The following is a 20,015-nucleotide window of genomic DNA, read 5'->3' as shown; positions in this document are numbered from 1 at the left end:
TAATTGTGTAAATCACCTATAAAATTAATTAAATAATAATGTCTTTAATAATTATATATAATACACATTATATTAGAGTGTGGCACATACATAATGAAATTTATGACATCTTTGAGGTAAATAACTAATAAAAAAGAGCAGACATCTCTAAGACAATCATAAAATAAAGGTGGGAGAATAAGGTATTTGGGAAAGAGGGGTGTGAAATTTTACAAGATGTGGTCAGAAAGTCCTTTCTGATAAGCTAAGGTTTAAACAGAATCCTGAAGGAAGCTAGGGAAACATTTCAAAAGGAAAAAAAAAAGTTCTGCACTGGATTTTTAGACCCCCCCTCCCCCCTCTTTTCCCCCCTTCTTCCCCCACCAATTTCATGCATTGTCATATATTTTAATGGAGTCAAGTTTCTGTACCCAGATGTCCCTCAGTGTGAGTTCATCGACTGATGCCTAGTCAGCCTAAGTAGAGTCACTCCCTTAAAGAAGATCTAAATATGATTAAGACACGTTGTATGAAATGCACAAAAATTCAATAAAAATGTACATCGAATAAAAAGAGGGAAACGTACCTGGAGACAAGGCTGGGCAGCAGGGAGGCTGCCTGGACTTGGGGGAGCTGCACCAACACTGAGAGTAGGCAGGTGGGTTCCTGTATGCCTGTTTCAGGCTACATTAATTTTGAGACGTCTATTACAGGTCTACTTGCAGTATAAAGAAGTGTACTGATGTTTGTTTGCCTTTGTGTACCTTATAATACGTACATTGCTCTATAGAAATTTTGATTTAGAATGGATATAATGACTCACTCATGGCAGGAGAAACAGAGCTGTGAATTGTCCTTCTGTAGAGGACCAGGGTGCCACAAGTCTATGACAAGGGTTGGGCAAACTAGGAACAAAAAAACAAACAAAACCAAACAAACTAGAAAAGGTTATTTAGGAAAGGGTAGGGAATAGAGCGAAGAAAAAGAAATGGCCCTGAAAACCAAAAGATAAGGCCCTGTCACACATTAGAATTTTCACACTTTATTATTAATAACTGACATCAACTAATTGCTTGAGAGGACTCAACAGCTTATGGAACTTCTGTGTTATAGACCACCAACAATACACTGTGTGGTGGCTGCTGATTTCAGCAAATCTTAGAAAGGAAAAATGGGTTGCCTTAGTGATGAGAAAGCAGACTATACTTTTGTATTTCTCCTGTTGCAGCCCTTCCCCTTGTTGCCTGAACATCTGTCTATTTAGACATTCTACCTCAATACAGACTAAGACTTTACCTTATATTTCTGCCTTCAATTGTGTGATTCCTCTTAATAGGAACATGAGTGAATCAGGTATTCCTCTGAAAGTAATGATCATTTCCTTACAGCAGATTTCTTTATGTTGATATGAACTATCCAGAATATTATCACTTCAGAAACTAAAGGAGTTCTCTTTCTTAATCCCTTAAAAATCACATTTGTTTAAATATGAAACACAAAAAAATGTTTCTGAAATACTTGCAAACAAATACATTTTCCTCAGAGATTTCACTGTCTTTAATCTCTTTGTCTGCCTGACTCTTTGTAACCATGTTTGCCTTCTCCTTCACCTGTGCTCATCACTCCACACTGTTCCTAAGCTGCCCTGTCAATCACAAAGTACAATCCTTAGCAGAGCTTTTATTTTATTATTTATTCAAACCTTTGTATCCAGAGGAGGAAATAACAGTAGCAGCTGCTCCCCTGGAAACCATGCTTTATAACTGGTCTGATATACCAAAAGCTATGGTAAATGGATAATATTCTACTCATATCTCAACCTAGAAACACTAATTAGCAGTACATACAAGAAAGCAAATATGTGTATGCACACAAGTGGATTACAAGAATGAACTACTCTGTCTTTGTGACACTTTGCCAGATGTTTACTTAATACGAAAGCATTTACATTAGGTAGCCAAATTCGCACATAAAAATGAAAACAGAAGAAAAGACCCGGGCATATAGTGAACACTAAGTCATATATCAATTCTGGTCAAAATATGATTTCCAGCTTCACTTATACAAAGGTAAACTGTAGGAAAGAAGAGTTCTGCCAGTGTGAAATCATTGATTTAGTAAGTAGAATCTGCCAAGCTAACCCAATGGACATGTAGCTTAAAAACTTGCTTAAAGACCCTCTGGTCATATTGTTGCTTCTCTAATTCTATGCTTGAAATGGTTTTCCACAGACAGGTCTACCTAGCACTAACATTTAATAAATATTTTCAAGAATATTGCATATAGACTGGGAGCTTAGTTTTTTTTGAGATTAAATCAGATTGCTTCTTAAAAATATCTTTCATTAAGACAAATGTCACAAGTTGTCTATAATAGCTGCACACTAGTTTTGAAATCTTAGATATGCATGTTTCAGTGTGAAAATCCAGAGGTCAAAAAGCTAATAAACAGCCATGAGTGGCAGGGAGGCTTCCTGGGAGGAGAGGTAGAATACAATGATATAAAAGGGGGAAGGGAATGATGGAGTAGGAAGGATTAAAGGGGGTGATGGGAGGGTAGGGCAGAGGATGGCATATGAGGAGGGATAACTAACACTAAAGGCCTTTAGAAAAAGTCACATGGAAACCTTCCCCCTATAGAAACTACTTAAAGTACTTACATATGTACTAGAAAAAGACATTAAAAGGAGTTACTTCATAACAGAGGGACATTATACCTACTAGACACCATACGCTTGCAAAGTAAAAGCCCAAAGCTAGGAATGGATTCCCTTTTGAAGCTGTTTGCCAGGGGATCTTCACACAATACTGGCCGTGGCTCCTGCTCTCAGAACTAGTGTATAAAATTTGCAAAAACCCAATTAATTAAAAAATATGTCTTCCAGCACATATTGCTACATGGAATAGGCTGGAGATCAAAGGACACTGAAAAGTCAATATGTAGACTGAAATCTATATTGACATGTATGCCTAAATAGCACATTTAGGCAAAGCATGATGCTAATGAGGATTAAGTCAAAGGGTGATTCTGATAGCTATCTATTTGTCTCATTCTGTTTCATACCTCCCATCTGAACTCTCACTATCAGCAACAAACTGACTCACAGTTTAGCTCTCTCAGTGGGGACCAGGATACAGATTTTGTGTGGATCAAAACAAAGCTTTCACTTCTTCAAGGAAAACATCTTTAAAGGATCCAGCTTCCTTATAGCAGGTCATTAATCAGCTTGTCTGAGAAAGGAAGGGTGATTCATTATCTGAAAGCCACAAAGGTCCTGACAGGACTTTGTACTGTGGTACAGAAGACCTGGGTTCAGTCTTAATCCTAACATCCTTAAACTTGTGACCTGAAATATATTGACTTTTAATGTCCACATTAATTCCTTATTTTGTTTTAATATTCCCTCATCCTAGTCCTGAATATTAAAAGCATCAAATCATCAAATAGGGGTTGTCTAGTGTACCTGTGCTTAAGTTTGAAGGTGTGAAACACAGGTTCCTGCTTAATAAATACTTGCCAAATAAGTTGCCAGAATGAACTTGGAAGTTAAAAGAACACTAATTCCATATAACTATTTATTGTACATGACCATTTGTAGACATCAGATGCAACTAACTGAAGTATCCTATACAAAGATTATAACAGTTGTTAGTATAGATTATATTGTGAAAATATCTTTTCTTACAAATGTTATAAACACAATATAATTAAAGAATATTTACTCAGAAAATTAAAATGCATATCCAGTTCTTTATGCTTAATCAGTTGCTAAAATATTAATGTAACCCCACATTTTTTACAATAAATATAATCAGATCCAAAAAGGAGATTGATTTGGAAGAAAAATAACATCATATACACTGATATATGTAATCTTTAGAAAAGTTGATTTTTCTAATATGATTAGGAAAATTAAAAACGGATAAAAAATCTTCATAGGCAAGCTAATCAGAATACTGTGTTAAAATACATACTTTTACATGAGGTACTTGTTCTTTTTTGTTTTGTTTTGTTTTTACTTTGCAATAATGGCACCTTTTTTAGCCCCAGCTGTCCTGGAATTCACTTTGTAGAACAGGCTGGCCTTGAAGACCAGGCTGGCCCAGAGATCTGCCTACCTCTGCCTCCAAGTGCTGGGACTAAAGGCATGCACCACCACACTCTGCTAATAATGGCGTTTTTAGCTCAGCATCATCAACACCTGTCTAATTGGACTTAAGGCTCGCTTAATAGGAGGGAATCCATACAAGGTACTGTGATCATAGGCAGGTGCACAGGGTTGGAGAGGTCACAGACCCTAGATAAGAATCTACTATCACTTTCCTAAAACAATATATTTTCTTACTATACTGTAAACACATACCCTTATATTTATAGAAAAGTGTAGCTCTCATCACTCATCAAAGAAGCTTCTGTTTGCAACAGATGGAGACTCTCACAAAGTTCCACCACTGGAACGTTAAGGGACTGTGAGGTTCCTAAGTGATAATGCAACCTCTCATAGAAGAGAGGACAGAAAGACTATAAGCGCTCTATTCCAAAGGCCAAAAATGTCAAAAGTATTTGGGAGCTTGTATCTAATCCTTAAAAGATTTTAGGGTTACCTCTTCAGAGAGGGAATTTTAGAGTAGCCAAAAGCACCATAAAAAATAAATCAATCAAAAAAGAAGAAAGAGTACATGAAATTACCAGAGAAAAAAGTGATGAGGAGATATGGGAGGAGTTGGAGGGGAGGGAGTGGGCATGGATTTGATCAAAACACCTTATACGCATGTATGAAATTCTCAATAAATTATTTATTTAAAAAAAAAAGCCAGTGAAACAAGGCATCTGCCTGTTGAGAGTTAATGCCTTGGGAACACGATACGGAAGCTGCACCCATGAAACCTCCACAGTATGGTAGCTTAGTAAGGTCTGCATACTGGCAAAACAAGTTGATATGCCCATGTTGGTGGGGGAAATTTCATGGTGTCCAACCTCAAGATGAAGCACTAGAGGCAATAAATGATGCTGAGGAGGGAGAATCAGTTTTCTCCAGAGTCTAGCTCCCTGAGTTCTCTAATCCCAAGTGGGCACCCCAAAGTACAGGAATATATGACCACCAATAAACAGATTCAATGCATTATATATATGTATATATACATGTATATGTATATATATATTTATAAATGTATGTATGGATGTGTAACAATAGTATTCAAAGAAAATATCAAGAAATTGGGAAGGAGTTGGGGGGGCATGGGAGGAGCTGGACAGAGACTGGGAGGGGTGAAAATAATGAGAATAAAATATCCATGTATGAAATTCTTAAAAAATTTAAAAAATAATATTTAAAACATAGGAAAAATAAAAATGACATGTATTCCCTTCTAAAACAACCATGGCAAAACCACAGTGAAGCCACATGGTGCACATGGGCATGGTGGTGCACACATTCCAGTACTAGGGAAGCAGAGGCAGGCAGATCTCTGAGAGATCTAGACCATTCTTGTCTATATAATGAGTCCCAGGCCAGATGTGGCTATAGGGATACTCTCTCTTAAAAAACAAAACAAACAAAAAAGAAGAATAAAATAACACACACTAAAATAAAAGAATAAAATAACAGGGATACTAAAAACAAACAAATAAACAAAATAAAAAACCCCAAAAAACAAAACAAAACCACTTGTTTATGTAATAGTTAAATGCCATTAGAACAACTGATTCTTTAAATTTGATTACCAGGAAAACTTTCAAAGTGACATCCAAAACTGGAGTATATTTACTTTCCCAGAGTCTCAAAATGGTCCCATGATCCCTGCTTGCTGGTAGTCACAGATTTGGATAATTTCCTCATCATGATGTTGAACAGGAACATTAACTTTGACCAAGTTTATAATCTCTTGTATAAAACTTGGTCATGCTACAAAGTCCTCTGTCATCCTACATTGCTGGGTTTGATGCCCCCAACTGACAGGTTGTAGACAGTCTGTGGAGGACTGAAAATGTCCTCTAGGAGCTAACAGGGGCCTCCAACCAATAGCCTTCAAGAAGCTGGGTCCTTCTTTGTCCGAGAGTTATAAAGAGAATAACTGTGTTTAAAATGAGTGACCTCAAATGGACCTGTCAGCAATGGTACCTCAAGCTGAAAACTGGAGCCATCACAAAGGTTCAAGCAAGCCAGGCCTCAACCTCTTTAACTCCAGAAACTGTGAGATGATTTGTATGTCTTACTTTAAGCCACTGTTTGGATATTTGAAAATTTGAAACTCTTCAGACAAGAATATCAGAGACAGACTCAATACACACATATAGAATACAGATACATAAACATAAACAAACTGGCTTTTTGGCAGAGTGCAGTTGCTTTATGTAAAAATAATGAGGATACCTAAAAGTTGGCTGAATTAAAATTAAAAATATTTCTCTCCAATTGTTCACATATGGTTATAGTCATCAAACTACTACCAGAGCGGGCTGGCATGTCATCCGTCTGCTTAGTTAATACCTATTGAAGAGCTCATTTCTAATGCTGATCTAAGAGTTTCAGCTTGGCTTAAGTTGTGTGTATAAAATAAGGCTGGAGACATATTCTTGAGCCTGCAACAAGGGCACATTACTTCGTTTCACATTCTTTCTTCCAACTCTAGTTGTTCCTAGGGACTAATAAAAATTTGCACCATCCAAGCAGCATTGGTTTTTCTGTGAGGCTTGTTTTTCCATTAAATATGCCAGACCTTGATTATCAAACTAATTGGATTAAAGACAGCTGTGATTAACTCGCAAATATCCTTCCTTATAAGTGCTCTTTCTTTTTTTTATTTTTAAAAAATATTTTGTTTATTATTTTTATTTTATGTGTATGAGTTATTGCCCGCATGTATATGGATACACCCGTGTCATGCAATGCCGCGGAGGTCAGAAAAGGGCTTCGGATTCCCCTGGAATTGGAGTTAAGGACAGTTCGTAGCCACCATGTGGGTGCTGGGAATCAAACCCGGGTCCTCTGCAAGAGCAGTCAGTGCTCTTAACCACTGAGCCATCTCGCCAGCCCCAAGTGCCCTTTCTTAATTCAGGTCAGATTTCCATTGCTTGGAAAACATTGTTCTGCCTAGTCAGATTTATGTATTTTTCAACTTTAAAATATTTATTTTATAAACATGTAAATTGTGTGCATTATTAGGGATCATACAGCATGCTTTAATGAAAGTCAGCCTCCTTCTCTCCATGCCGCCACACCTTACCAGTCTCTCACATTCACATCTACTCTTTCAGGTCAACTCTTTTTAGTTTAGACAACGTAAGAGAGGAAAAAGTGGTAACTGTTTATCTGTGTCTTACTCTGTCAGCACCATGTCCACTACGTTCACACACGCTATTACAAATGAAAGGATTTTATTCTTTTGTGTAGCTCAGTTGTACTCCACTGAATCACCTAGATTGATACCATACCTTAACTATTACAGAAAAAGTTGCAACAAAGATGGGCATTCACATACACATTTTTATTTCATTTCTTTTGTAAACTTGCAATCTCAAAATTTATGTGGGGGATAGAAAAGTTGCTCAATGGTTAGGAGCACTGGCTTCTCTTCCAGAGGACCTGCGTTCAGTTCCCATCACCCTCATGTTGGCTAACAACCAACCCTAATTCCAGTTACAGGAGATCTGAAACTATCTTTGGCACTACACAAATGTGGTGCACTTACATATGTGAGGCAGAACAGTCATACACACACAATTTTTAAAAATTTGTATGAAAGCATAGAAGACGGAAGGTAGCCAAAGCAATCCTTAAATAAAAGAGTATTGTGAGAGGTATCACCCATACCTGATTTCAAGTTATACTACAAAGCCATAATAATAGGTATTGCACAGTACTGGCGCAACAACAGACACATGGCTTACTGAAATAGAAGAGGGCCCAAGAGTCACATAACTATAGCTACCTAATTTTTGATGAAGATACCACATGTATACATAAGATAAAAGACAGCATCTTCAACAAATAGTGCTGGGGAACCTGGATTTTAACATTCAGAAAAATGAGACCAAGTCATTATCTTACCCTGTACAAAACTCAACTCAAAGTGGATCAAGGACCTTAACATAAGATCTGACACCTTAAAAGTGTTCAAAGATGAAGTTGGAAGTACAGTTCAACTTATAGGTAGGAGCTTTCTGAATAGGACTATGGTACTGGAGGACATAAGACCAACAGTTGGCATTTGTTATTTTCTGTCTTTGTTTTTATTTATTGTTTTTATTTTATGTGTATGCATATATTGCCTGCATGTAGGTAAGCGCACCCGTGTCATGCAATGCCCGCGGAGGTCGGAAGAGGCTGTCGGATCCCCTGGGACAGGCATTATGGACAGTCGTTAGCTGCCATATGGGTGCTGGGATTCAAACCCAGGTCTTCTGCAAGAACAACCAGTGTTCTTAACTGCTCACCATCTTTCCAGCCCCCTGTCTTTGTTTTTATTTTAATAATAACCGTAATATCGAAGACAATATGACATCTAATCCTGATTTTGATTTGCATTTCCCCAATGACTGGTTTTTTGTTTGTTTGTTTGTTTGTTTGTTTTACACTGTACTCTAGTTCTGCAAACCACGGGCCTGGTAATCACGTATTGGGTGATCAGCTCCTTGCTTCTTGAGGGAGAGATGCTTTCTGTTTTTATTTTTTTTAATCTCAGTTTAGTACCTGACACTCAGTGGACATTTAATGAACACATGGGAACCTCTTTCTTTTTAAACTTTTTAAAATTTTATTTTGATTATATATATGAGTGTTTTGTCTGCATGCATGAAAGTACACCACATGTGTACAATGACTCTGAAGAACAGAGGAGGGCATTGAATCACCTGGAACTGGAGTTACATATGGTTGTTAGCCACTGTACAGGTTCTGGGAACCTAACCTGTGTCCTCTGTAACAATAGCCAGTGCTTTTAACTGTCAAGTCTTCACTCCAGCGCCAGAATCTCTGCCTTTATAAATAATTGCACCTGTCCCTGGGGCACTCATTTTAGGCTGACAAGCATCTACATCATAATCTGGCAAAGGTTAATTTACAAATGTGAAATGTGTTGTTCTGTTTAGTAATAGATCAAGTGCTGCCTTACAAGATGATCACTCTGATATTATATAATCTATGTCTCTCATCTTTATATAGTGAATTTTAAGCAACATTCTCTGAGCAAATTGTAATGAATAACTGAATTAAGTTATATGAACTTTTATTGTATACATATTAAACCATGCACTGAAACCACAAATGAAATTCAGACAGAACCTCAATATGCTACTAGTGATGATATCTGATGCTGTGATATTAATGAAACTCAAAGAAACATATATCTTCTGTCTTGTTTTTTATCAGAATATTGCCTATAATCAGCCTTAACAATGTATTTGATTCAAAATAGATATAACCTTATTTTGTCCTAGATTATGACTAATATTGAAATATAATACCTAATTGTACACAATTTTAATTCTGAAACTTTAAAACCAATGCTACAAATAACCACATTTATCTTACCAACACCACTTTTGTACTTATATATTACTTTGCCATACTAGGAGAAAAGTGAAGCATTGGAATCATGATTCTAACTTCATATAAACAAGTTTTGTTGAGGTCCTGGATATTTGTTGTTAGAAATATATTGAAAAGCTCAGTTGAAAAAAGGAGTGTGTTTTTGTTGTTGTTTTCCTTGATTTTGAATTGACAACTTGCAATACCTAGAATAACTTGAAAGAGGGTCCTAAGTATATAATAGTGCTTATGAGAACAGATCCTAGAGCTTAAATCCCAGCTATCACTTTCTAGCTCTGTGACTTTTGATGAGTGATTTAACTTTTCTAAACCTCCACATGTTCATCTTTAAAGATCATAGCTAGAATTTTTACTTCATAGGGTTAATATGATCATTAAATATGTAGTGGATGCATAATGCTAAGGACAGTGCTGGACACATAACCTCTCCTCATCAAATAGCTATTAATAATAGCTTGTCTCATACAAAGTCCCACCTTATGTCAATGTTTCTTAGTGAATATCTAATCAAGGTTAATGATTGAAAGAATTATCATTAGGGTCAATAAAGAGATAACATGTCCAATATTCAAAATAATTTAGGCAAAAAGTCATTTTTTTTTCGAGCAGGTTATTTCGTGTTTTATACAGGTAAGGATTACGATGATGATTAATCATGATATTCATTCTCAGTAAACATATTAAGGTCCAACTTTTAAGCTCAAAAGCTAAAAGTTTTGAGAAAGTCAACAAATGGAAATAAAATAGATTTAGGAACAACACCTTTAGATATAAGATATTGGTTTCTGGAAGAAAAGCATGGGTCATTAGTCATATCACTGATAGCGCTTCTAAGAGCATGTCAGAAACACTAGTGATAATACTCAAGTCGAGTTCACGTCACCTAGTCCCAACCCCCTCTTTGACTGAGCTTCAAATAGGTATAGCTAGATCAATTTCAGAATTATATGGTAGTTTTATAAGACATTCTCGCAGATAGAGTTGTGAAATGTGGTATGGATGACAGTGCTCTTGAGTAGAGGAATTGCCAGTTGCTGGTTAAACACTGACTCAGATAGTATTGATCAATAACTTGAGATCACCCTGGAAACTAACTCAAAAGAATTAAAGATTCTACTTCTATATTTTTATTAACAATCTGTAGAAGACAGGAAGGGCTGTTTTACCATTTTTTTACATAATAGATGGTACATTTCAGAATAAAAGTTATTTTGAAGTACTGAATAACGAGAGTCAAAAATGTTAACATGTGCTTGTAAATTTCTTTATTTAGCTAAAAGGGAAGTAAAAATATGGGAGAGATGTGCTTTTAAGATGTGCTTATGGGGGAGTCAGGTGTGGTATTGCATGTTTACGTCTCAGCAACTTAAGTAGAGGTAAGAGGTCTTTGCAAGATCGAGGACAGCTTGATCTACATAGAAAGTTCTAGGCCAGCTCAGATTGCAGACAGACCCTGTCTCAAAACAAAACAAACAAAATAAAGAAGTGTCTATGGAGGACAGGATACTTAGCTGACCACTGTATGATCTAATTTCCATATATGAAACTGCAAATAATTGAGCCATTTTTTATAATCTATTTTTAATTGAGTTTTTGTGCTTTTCATATAATCACCTTAATCAAATTTAGAGCCCTCTCCCCTTCCCCACAGCCTCATAGCCCCATATGACAGGTATTCTGTCATATACGTTAAGTCCTACGCAGTCAAACATTTGTATCCAGATGCCCCTCATCTACTGGCGTCTAGCCAGCTTATCTAGAATCACTCCCTTAAAGGAGATCTACTCTCCCTTACCCCACACAGTAATCATTTAATAATAATCAAGTAATAATTCCTTGGCAAAGGTTGGGCCTGCTTTCCATTTCAACCTTTCTGTACTGGGTTTTTGTCTGATTGAAATAGCATGGGTCTTGTGCATACTGTCACCATTGTTGCAAATTCCTGAGCTAGTTTCCAGAGGCCTGAGAGCCTGCTTCCTTATGTTCATGCACCAACCTTGGTTCTTACAATCTTTCCATTCCATCTTCCACAATGGTCTCTAAGCCATGGGTGGGTGAGGTTTAGTACAGGAGTCCTAGCCAGGGACAGTCCCTAAGGTCTCTTATTCTCTAAAACTTAACCAGTTGTGACCTTCTATGTGCATCTCACTCTGTGCATCTCATTTCCTCATATATGAAGAAGCTTTGCTGCTGAGAGTTAAGGGAGATATTAGTATTCTGTCTACCCACTGTTCCACTGTGTTCCATGAGCCTTAGGTGTAGATATTCCACTGTAGATGATGTATCACTTACGGCTGGGCATCTCTCAGGCATATATTCTCTGTGTTTGAACAGTTGTGGAACTAATTGGGCCCTCTTGAATGGCATTAAAAGGGATCAGGTGGGATGTGACACTTGCTGTGTTCTTTGTTAGATTATGTCAAAAGTATTGTTTATTTCCATTTTGTCTTTCAATTGTAGAAACCTTGGTTGATACCAAAGATCAAAGCTCAAAATTTGGAAGAATAATAAAAAGTACATAGGTAGACCTGTAGCTTGTGTTTGCTACCGCTGAAGGCATGTCTATGGAATTCATATTTAACTGATGGAATAAGGAAAGCAAAACTAGAGAGGAGGAAAGAAGCTGGAGGCAAGGATAAAGAACTTAAGGATAGTTATCTTGCAAAAGGAAATTATGAGAGAAGGAAATTACAGCTATTCTGCAATGTCCTCTGGGTCTTGTTGGGCCTGCTGTTATTATTCCAGAAAGGAAAGCAGTAAATACCTGTTTGGCATCACCAAGAGGTAGATGAATGGAACTTGAAGACCACACAGACACCAGTGTTCTAACAATGACCTAGGCCTACTTCCTTGAGAAGTAATGAGTTATTGGAACTCTTTAGAGAGAGCGGGGCTGGTCTTCTATGCAAGAACATAAGGGGTTCAGAACACTCCAGGGAAGCAAAAGGAAAAGGTATTAATTCTGCCTTCTAAGGGAAGACAAGATTCCTTTTAACAATTGCAAAACACAGATGAACGTTATGTGGAGAAGGAGTTTTATGTCTTCAGCTTTTAAATAAAAGGAGGGCCGGAGGAAGGAAATAATGGAAGTGGCCTATTGTTCACCTTCCAGAATAGGTGAAGGTTACCGCTGAGGTGTGGGAGTATAGAAAAGTGAAGTCTTTGGTTTGCCTAGCAGTGGAGATTCTTCAACTTCAGAGATGAGTTAAACTCTTTTTCTTCAATTATGCTTCTGCATTTAGAGTATTAGAACAGCAATCGCCCTTCCTAAAATCTTCTAGCCTTGTTCTTCCCTGCTTCCCAAGACATCTTTTCTCTCCATCTCATCATTTTAAAAATTTATTTCTTTCAATCTCTTAAGGGATCTTTCAATACTCAGGTCTCCTTTAATGTCCCTTCTTCCTGATTCCAAACCTAGGAGGTAAAACTAACCACTTTTGGTGACTATACTGAATGCTATCAGGCATTTCTACACTAGAGTGTAAAACGGCAACCGTGCAAAGTCCATTGCAGCACAGCCAGAAAATGTCCATGTAGTTATGTTTGTGTATGCAAAAGAAACTCTAATTTTTCATACCTTAAAAAAGCTTATTGGGGTCTGGAGACATGGTTCAGCAGTGAAGAGCACTGGCTCCTCTTGCAGAGGACCTGGGTTTCATTCCCAGCACCCACTGAAGGCCATAACTCCAGTTCCAGGGGATCTGATGCCATTTTCTGACCTCCACAAGCATTGCATGACATGTGTGCACTTACATACTTGCAGGCAATATACTCATATACATAAAATCAAAAATAATAATTTAAATAAAGCATACTGAAAATAGAACATCAAAGAAATATGAAATGTATTGAACTGCCAGGGTTTTTCTTTTTCTTTTTCTTTTTCTTCAGGAACAGATTGACTTGGTTTCATTTTAGTGGTGATTCTTTTTTTTTTAGTTATTTTTATTCTATGTGTAGAAGTGTGTTGCCTGCATGTATGTGAGTGCACCCCCGTTGTGTGATGATGCCGCAGAGGTCAAAAGAGGGCGTCAGATTCCCCTGGTACCAAAGTTAAGAACAGTTCTCAGCTGCCATGTGAATGCTGGGAAATGAACTCAGGTCCTTTGCAAGAGCAGTCAGTGCTCTTAACCGCTGAGCCATCTCTCCAGCCCCTGCATGCTGCTTCTTAAACACAGGTGCAGATACTAATTAGTTTGAAAGTACATAAATCTAGAGAGGAAGTGTGGAACATATGGAAATAAGAATGTAACCAAAACAGTTCTTTCTAATGGTATACATAACTGAAAAGGTTTCAAAACAAGAATGCAAGCTGGTGGATGTGGATATTGTGCATTGCTCATAATGAAATAATGCTGCCATGATGAAACATTCATTACTAAGAAATGTAATTGTCTAGTTGCTCACTGCTTGAATATTTATGAAGTTTACAGCTCACGTGTGACATTTCCATAAACAGCCCTGATTAATGAATTTAATTGTAAATGTTATGAGTTTATTTCTTTAATTATATTTCACTTTGTTTATAAACTTGATGTAAAAGTAAACTTTCAGGTCGAACAATGCTCAGTGGATTTGAACTGGGTGACAAAATTGTCACACTACATAATGTGAACAGTACATACAGCTGCAACACTGAGTGTAGTGTTTGAACAAGGTAAATGTGTGTTCACTGTTGGATTTCCTGAGTTGCTGTAAATGCTAGTTGACCCAGAAGTTTATACAGGGGACTTCTTAAGTAAGTACTTAGGCCACATATTAAAATGAAAAGACTAATTAGAAATTCTTCCCCAAGTAGTTCTTTGGCTACATGGAGCATGATGGAGAAGGAGGTTTTATGTCTTCAGATTTTAAATAACAGGAAGGACTCAAGGAAGGAAACAATGGAAGTGACCTACTGCTCACCTCCAGAACTCCTTGAATTTTTATTGTGTGCTGCAAAAGGACAAACAAATATGGGATTGACACTGGGCCACAAATCTTGCATGCTGCTTTTGAGATTGAGATTGCCTGTCATGCCTGTCTCATTCTCTCCCTGTGTTTTTCCTTATAACTTTTATATCTTCCAAAATTTGAGACTTTAGAAATCCTCATTTACATATATTAGATCAAATACATCTTGTTCACCTTTGAAATTGCCAAGCCCAACCAGGACCCTGTGAAGTCCACTGATTGAATGAAGACTGACATTTTGGGCTTCAGTAAGAGAGCTTAAAGATAGATGTTCTCAAAGATCATATACTAATTTCGACATAACACAATATGAAAATGCAAAACTTTTTCATATACTCACATGAAAATTAATCTCATAAAATGCTTTCCATGTGTGATGGCTACCTACCTAGTTTAGTGGAGAATAAAATGTAAAGTATGTAGACATTTTTTATACCTTCACTTTTCATTAAATAATTTATGATACTGGTCTTAGTATCTGGCAAGCTTCCTTTTATCCCTCATTATTTTATTTAAAAGCTATCTTTCATTCCTACTTTCAAAAAGTCAATTCTAGTGCATGACCATATGGAGATAGAATCCTACAGGCTCCTGGGACCTTGCTCATACAAACCTACAGCAACGGTGTCAGCATGCTCAAGACCCATGAAAACTCAAGCAGACAAAAACCCAGCATAGAACTGTGGAAATGGGTCATAGGACCCAATCTTAGACAAAGAGTTATTGGCAGCTGATTACTGCTGGGTGTGCAAGAGCTGATCTTCCTAAAGGGAGTGACTCTAGATAGGCTGACTAGTCCTCAATAGAATAACTTGCACCGAGGGACACTAACTTGATTCAATAACCCTTAACATAAATGACGGAATGCATGGAATGCAGTGCCGGGGACTATGGGAGAGCTCCAAAGGAGAAAGGGGTATAAAGATGATTAAGATGTTCTGTAAAAAATATACAAAAATTCACTTTAAAAAATTACAGAAAGCCAATTCCTCTGCTATTTAAAGATATAGAATCCTCACACATTTTCTATTTGAATTAACTTTTTAAAAGGTATGGCAGAAAATTTTTGAGTAGTTCAAGGATATTATATCTGCAATATTTTCTTTACTGATTTGCTCCTTATCCCAGAGAATCCACAGTTAGATATTATGTCATCCATAATACTATTTCCTCCAATGTGTTAACTGTCTAAAACTTGAAAAGATTAAGCAAGCATAAAAGCACTTCATTAATAATGTAGGAATCTGCTCATCTATGAAATGCCACCTGTATAGCTTTATATCCATCATGTTTGGCATGAATTCTCTAATACAGCATCCTGAGGTATTACCATCATACCTGACTATCAGCCTACTTGCTGCACAAGCCAAGTCCACCTTGCATAAAAAGCAGATTAGGAACGTCTTTCCTGGGAAAATGTTTCCCAGCAAAGCCAGTGAATGAGGAAGCTCTATCTGTTTATGGAGTCATAAGACAGAGCAATGTGATTGGGAAATCTGCAAATATGTTATGTTAGCTTCATGCAAATACATATACACTTTTGATGTCCCACATGTCTCTTGCCAGAGTACAGTCAGCTCTAGTCTAAAGGAATCCATAATCTATTGAAAACTGACACAAAAAACACACTTATCTGAAGCATGCAAGTGTAAACTTATTTAGAAAAAGCATCTTTACAGATGTAATTGGGTTAAAAATATCAAAATGAGAAATGCTACTGGATTAAAGTGGAAACTAAAGCCAGTGATAAGTGATCTTATGAGAGGAGAGAAGGGAAAAGGAGAGAAACAGGGGACAGGGGCAAGCAAAGATGGGACAGAGATGAGGATTATCCCTGCCAGAAGCCGAGAATGGAATCTCTCTTAAATTATCTTCCGGATGGAACACACTCTACCAGCACCTTGATTTCTGGGCTCTAGACTCCAGAATGGTAATGAAATAATATCTTATTCTAAGCCACCCAGATTGTGGTAGATTGTGAGAGTAGCTTTAGGAAATTAATATCGAACCATGATCAACCTGGGGTCTGAGTTCTAAAGATGTTTGTATTGAAAGCCAGGGAACCAAAAAACAAAAGAACATACTCAATAGAGTCTGATTTGTGTCCCCAAATGTCCTTCAATGTAGGTCCATCCACTGGGCCCACCAAGAATACCATCCCTTTAAGACACTGTCTTTCCCCCATACATGAATCCAGGATTTATTTACCTTGCACCAATGGATGGTTCTATCCAAGAAGGTACATCTTTCTTAAACATCTTATAGAAATCAGTCTTATCATGTCAATTGAATTTGGTAACCGTTCTGATTCCAAATATAATAAAAATACAATTTTCTAGTTAAAATTTTATTTCCTTTTCATTATGAATAAGCAGTATCCAGGTCCATTTAGGACAAATGGAAAGAAAATAAGACAAAACAAATAAAAAACAATGCAGGGGCTGGAGATATGGCTTAACAGCTAAGAACACTGGCTGCTCTTGCAGAGGACCCGGGTTCCATTTCCAGCTCCCACATCGTAGCTAACAATCATCCTTAACTCCAGTTCCAGGGGATCCAATGCCTTCTTCTGATCTCCATTGGTCATGGAGGTACACTTGCATGCATAATAATAAATAATATATATATACTTAAAAAACAGTAGAAAATTGCCTAACTACTCAAGAAAAATATGCAATTTCCCTTGCATTCTGAAGGAGAGGGAGGGATTTTACTTAGAATCATTGAAAGAAATGACTTTTTTTAGAAGTATTGCACAGAAGTAAGGACCAAACAAAGCCCTCTATTTTTTTCAATTATTATTTTTAAAATTTTTTTAGAAGAAGCATTTCATTATAGCTTTGACATACTCAGTAACTGTTTCCAGGGTAAAGATACATCTCATTCAAAAGTGGCTATAGATTTTTTAGGTTCACTGTTGAGCCCAATAACCACATACTTAGAAGAAGCATTTCATTACAACAGCATTGACATAAACAATAACAATTTCCAGAGCTAAGTTGCATGTCTTTCAAAATTGGCTGTAAAATTTTAGGTTTACAGTTGAATAAATACAGTTATACAATATTATACTCAGTATAAGCCCTATAAGACATAAAATTAAATGAGATTTTAAATTATATCAGTTTTAATCTTTGAAAAAGATCTCTATTTCATTATTAAAATATGCAGTTTCATACAGAAAACTTCATTTTTAATGCAATTAACACTAAGGTGTTTGCACAAGCGTTTCTAATCTCTATATATCTGATTATTACTAGTCACAGTCAGTTACTTTCTGAGCTCCTTGGAATCGGAGCATGGATATAAAGTCATGAGGTAGATTTTAATGGTAATGTTTTTAACATCTACTAACTTTTTTTTTTCTGGTATTTTTGAAGCAGGGTCTCCCTGTGGCCCCAGCTGTCCTGGAACTCACAATGCAGACCAGGCTGGCCTTGAACTCACAGAGATCCGCCTGCCTCTGCCTCCCAAGTGCTGGTACTACAGGCACGTGCCATCACACCCAGCTGACATCTACTAATTATTAAGGAGAAAATGTTTATGTTTTGGAGATTATTTTTTTAATTTTTTTAAATTTAATAACCACATGATTAGAAGAAACATTTCATTACAGCTTTAATGTATTCAGTAACACACTCCAGAGCAAGATACATCTCTTTCAAAAGTGGCTGTAAATTTTTAGGTTCACAGCTGAATTAATACTGTTATACAATATTGAACTCAGTATAAACCCTGTAAGATATAAAATTGAATGAGTTTTAACCCTTTAAAGAAGATCTCAATTTCATTTTAAAGTATGCTGTTTCCTACATTTTAATGCTACTAATGCTTAGATGTTTACACACGTGTCTTTAATCTCTCCTCTCGAGTGCTGGGATTAAAGGCGTGTGCCACCGAGCCTGGTGATATGTTTCCTACGTTTTTAATATCTCCTACATTTTTAATGCTACTAACGCTTAGATGTTTGCACACATGTCTTTAATCTCTATGTATCTGATGATTAATAGTCACAGTTGGTTACACTCGGATCCTTAGTACCTGAGTATGGATATAAAGTCATCAGGTAGATTTTACTGGTAATGTTTATCACCTCTAATATTTAACATAAAGTGACTTTTTATGCTTCCTCATTCTTTAAAAATTTGTTGATTTTTCTATGTGTATATCATACAGAACATCCCACACAGTCTTATTCATCTATATACCCACTTCCTAAATGGCACCCTCCCATAGCCTCTCCCCTCCCACATACTGGAGCCCATGTACTCTGTCATCCCTCTTAGTGTCCTCTATGTTGTCGACACCCTCAGCCATTCTCCAGTGCTTGTCCTTCTGCTCAATCCAGTCAGCCTATCTAGAGATCCCTGTTTTAGGAAGATCAACTGTTCCTCATCTAGCAACAAGCAGTTGTCAATATTCCTTTAGATAAGATTGGAGTCTGCTGTTCATTTTCCCAGTTCTATGCTGGGTTACGGTCTGGGAGTCTCTTGTGCACCTTGGCCAATAACTCAAAGGAAGGTACCACCTGTCTTGCATTGTTTATTGTTATGTAGCCTCTAGCTATACATATGGACTCTTAAAAATTATATTGACCCTGAGTCGGGCAGGGTCGTGCATGCCTTTAATCCTAGCACTCAGGAGGCAGAGGCAGGCAGATCTCTGTGAGTTCAAGGCCAGCCTGGTCTACATAGTGAGTTCCAGGACAGCTCGAGCCACCAGGAGACCCTGTCTAAAAAAGACTATATATATATTGACCCCATTAATCTTTGGTTATACTTTCCTTTTGGGTGTTTAAGACCCTATAGCTGGCCCAGATAAAACAATTTATTTTCACTCTTAAGGTCATTTGAGGATCTGTTCCTTAGGGGTAACATGGGCTTGGGAGGAGCCCCTGGCTCCTTTCTTTTACCAGTTCTGTCTATGTGAAAATAAGTCAAAGGTCCTTCTCAACCATGGCTGGCTTCACTTGGAAGTACAGAGTAAATATTTCCTCTGTGTTGACCCTCATCTTTGTAGACTGGACCCTGGTTCAGGTCCATCTGGTGGGGTCTCCATGGCCTCCTTGCTCAAGAGGACATGTGACTCACCACAGTTACAGGACATTTTGAGAAATGTTCATAGTTCCATGGAACTTAGGTGACCTAGGAGGGCAAAGAGCAAAACTGTCCTTTATGACCCCCTGGCCAAATTAGTATAGGCCTCAAAGTATGGCTGTTAAACATCCAAGATGGTTAGTTCCACCAGTCTGGTAATATTAATTACCATATGCCATGTAGATAGAGCTTGGGCAAAGACATAAACACTCTAAGATAAACCTTGCCTAGGCATATATTACATTCTTTGATCTGGTTGCACATATAATTTGTCAGTAGGTTATTGGCCTAATGTGGTTCCATCTGGTTTTCTAAAACTTGCTAGGCATTGTTTATCTCTCACATTGTCTAACCCTTCCACCATGGTTTCCCCATTTAAGGTGCCCCCATTTTTCCCATTTCTCCCTTACTAACACCCTTCTCCTGTGGTCCCACCT

General features: G+C 37.2%; 1 protein-coding gene across 6 annotated transcripts in view; it reads right to left on the bottom strand.

Annotated features, from left to right (window-relative positions):
- The window catches only part of LOC103724528 (cAMP-specific 3',5'-cyclic phosphodiesterase 4D-like), a 754,636-nt gene that overhangs the window by 58,298 nt on the left and 676,323 nt on the right, over positions 1–20,015 (bottom strand). The gene's annotated exons all lie outside the window — the stretch shown is intronic.

The sequence above is a fragment of the Nannospalax galili genome, unplaced genomic scaffold, assembly GCF_000622305.1.
Source record: "Nannospalax galili isolate Female #2095 unplaced genomic scaffold, S.galili_v1.0 scaffold751, whole genome shotgun sequence".
Taxonomy (NCBI): domain Eukaryota; kingdom Metazoa; phylum Chordata; class Mammalia; order Rodentia; family Spalacidae; genus Nannospalax; species Nannospalax galili.
Note: the sequence above shows the minus strand (reverse complement) of the source record. Positions and strands in the feature narration are given on the sequence as shown.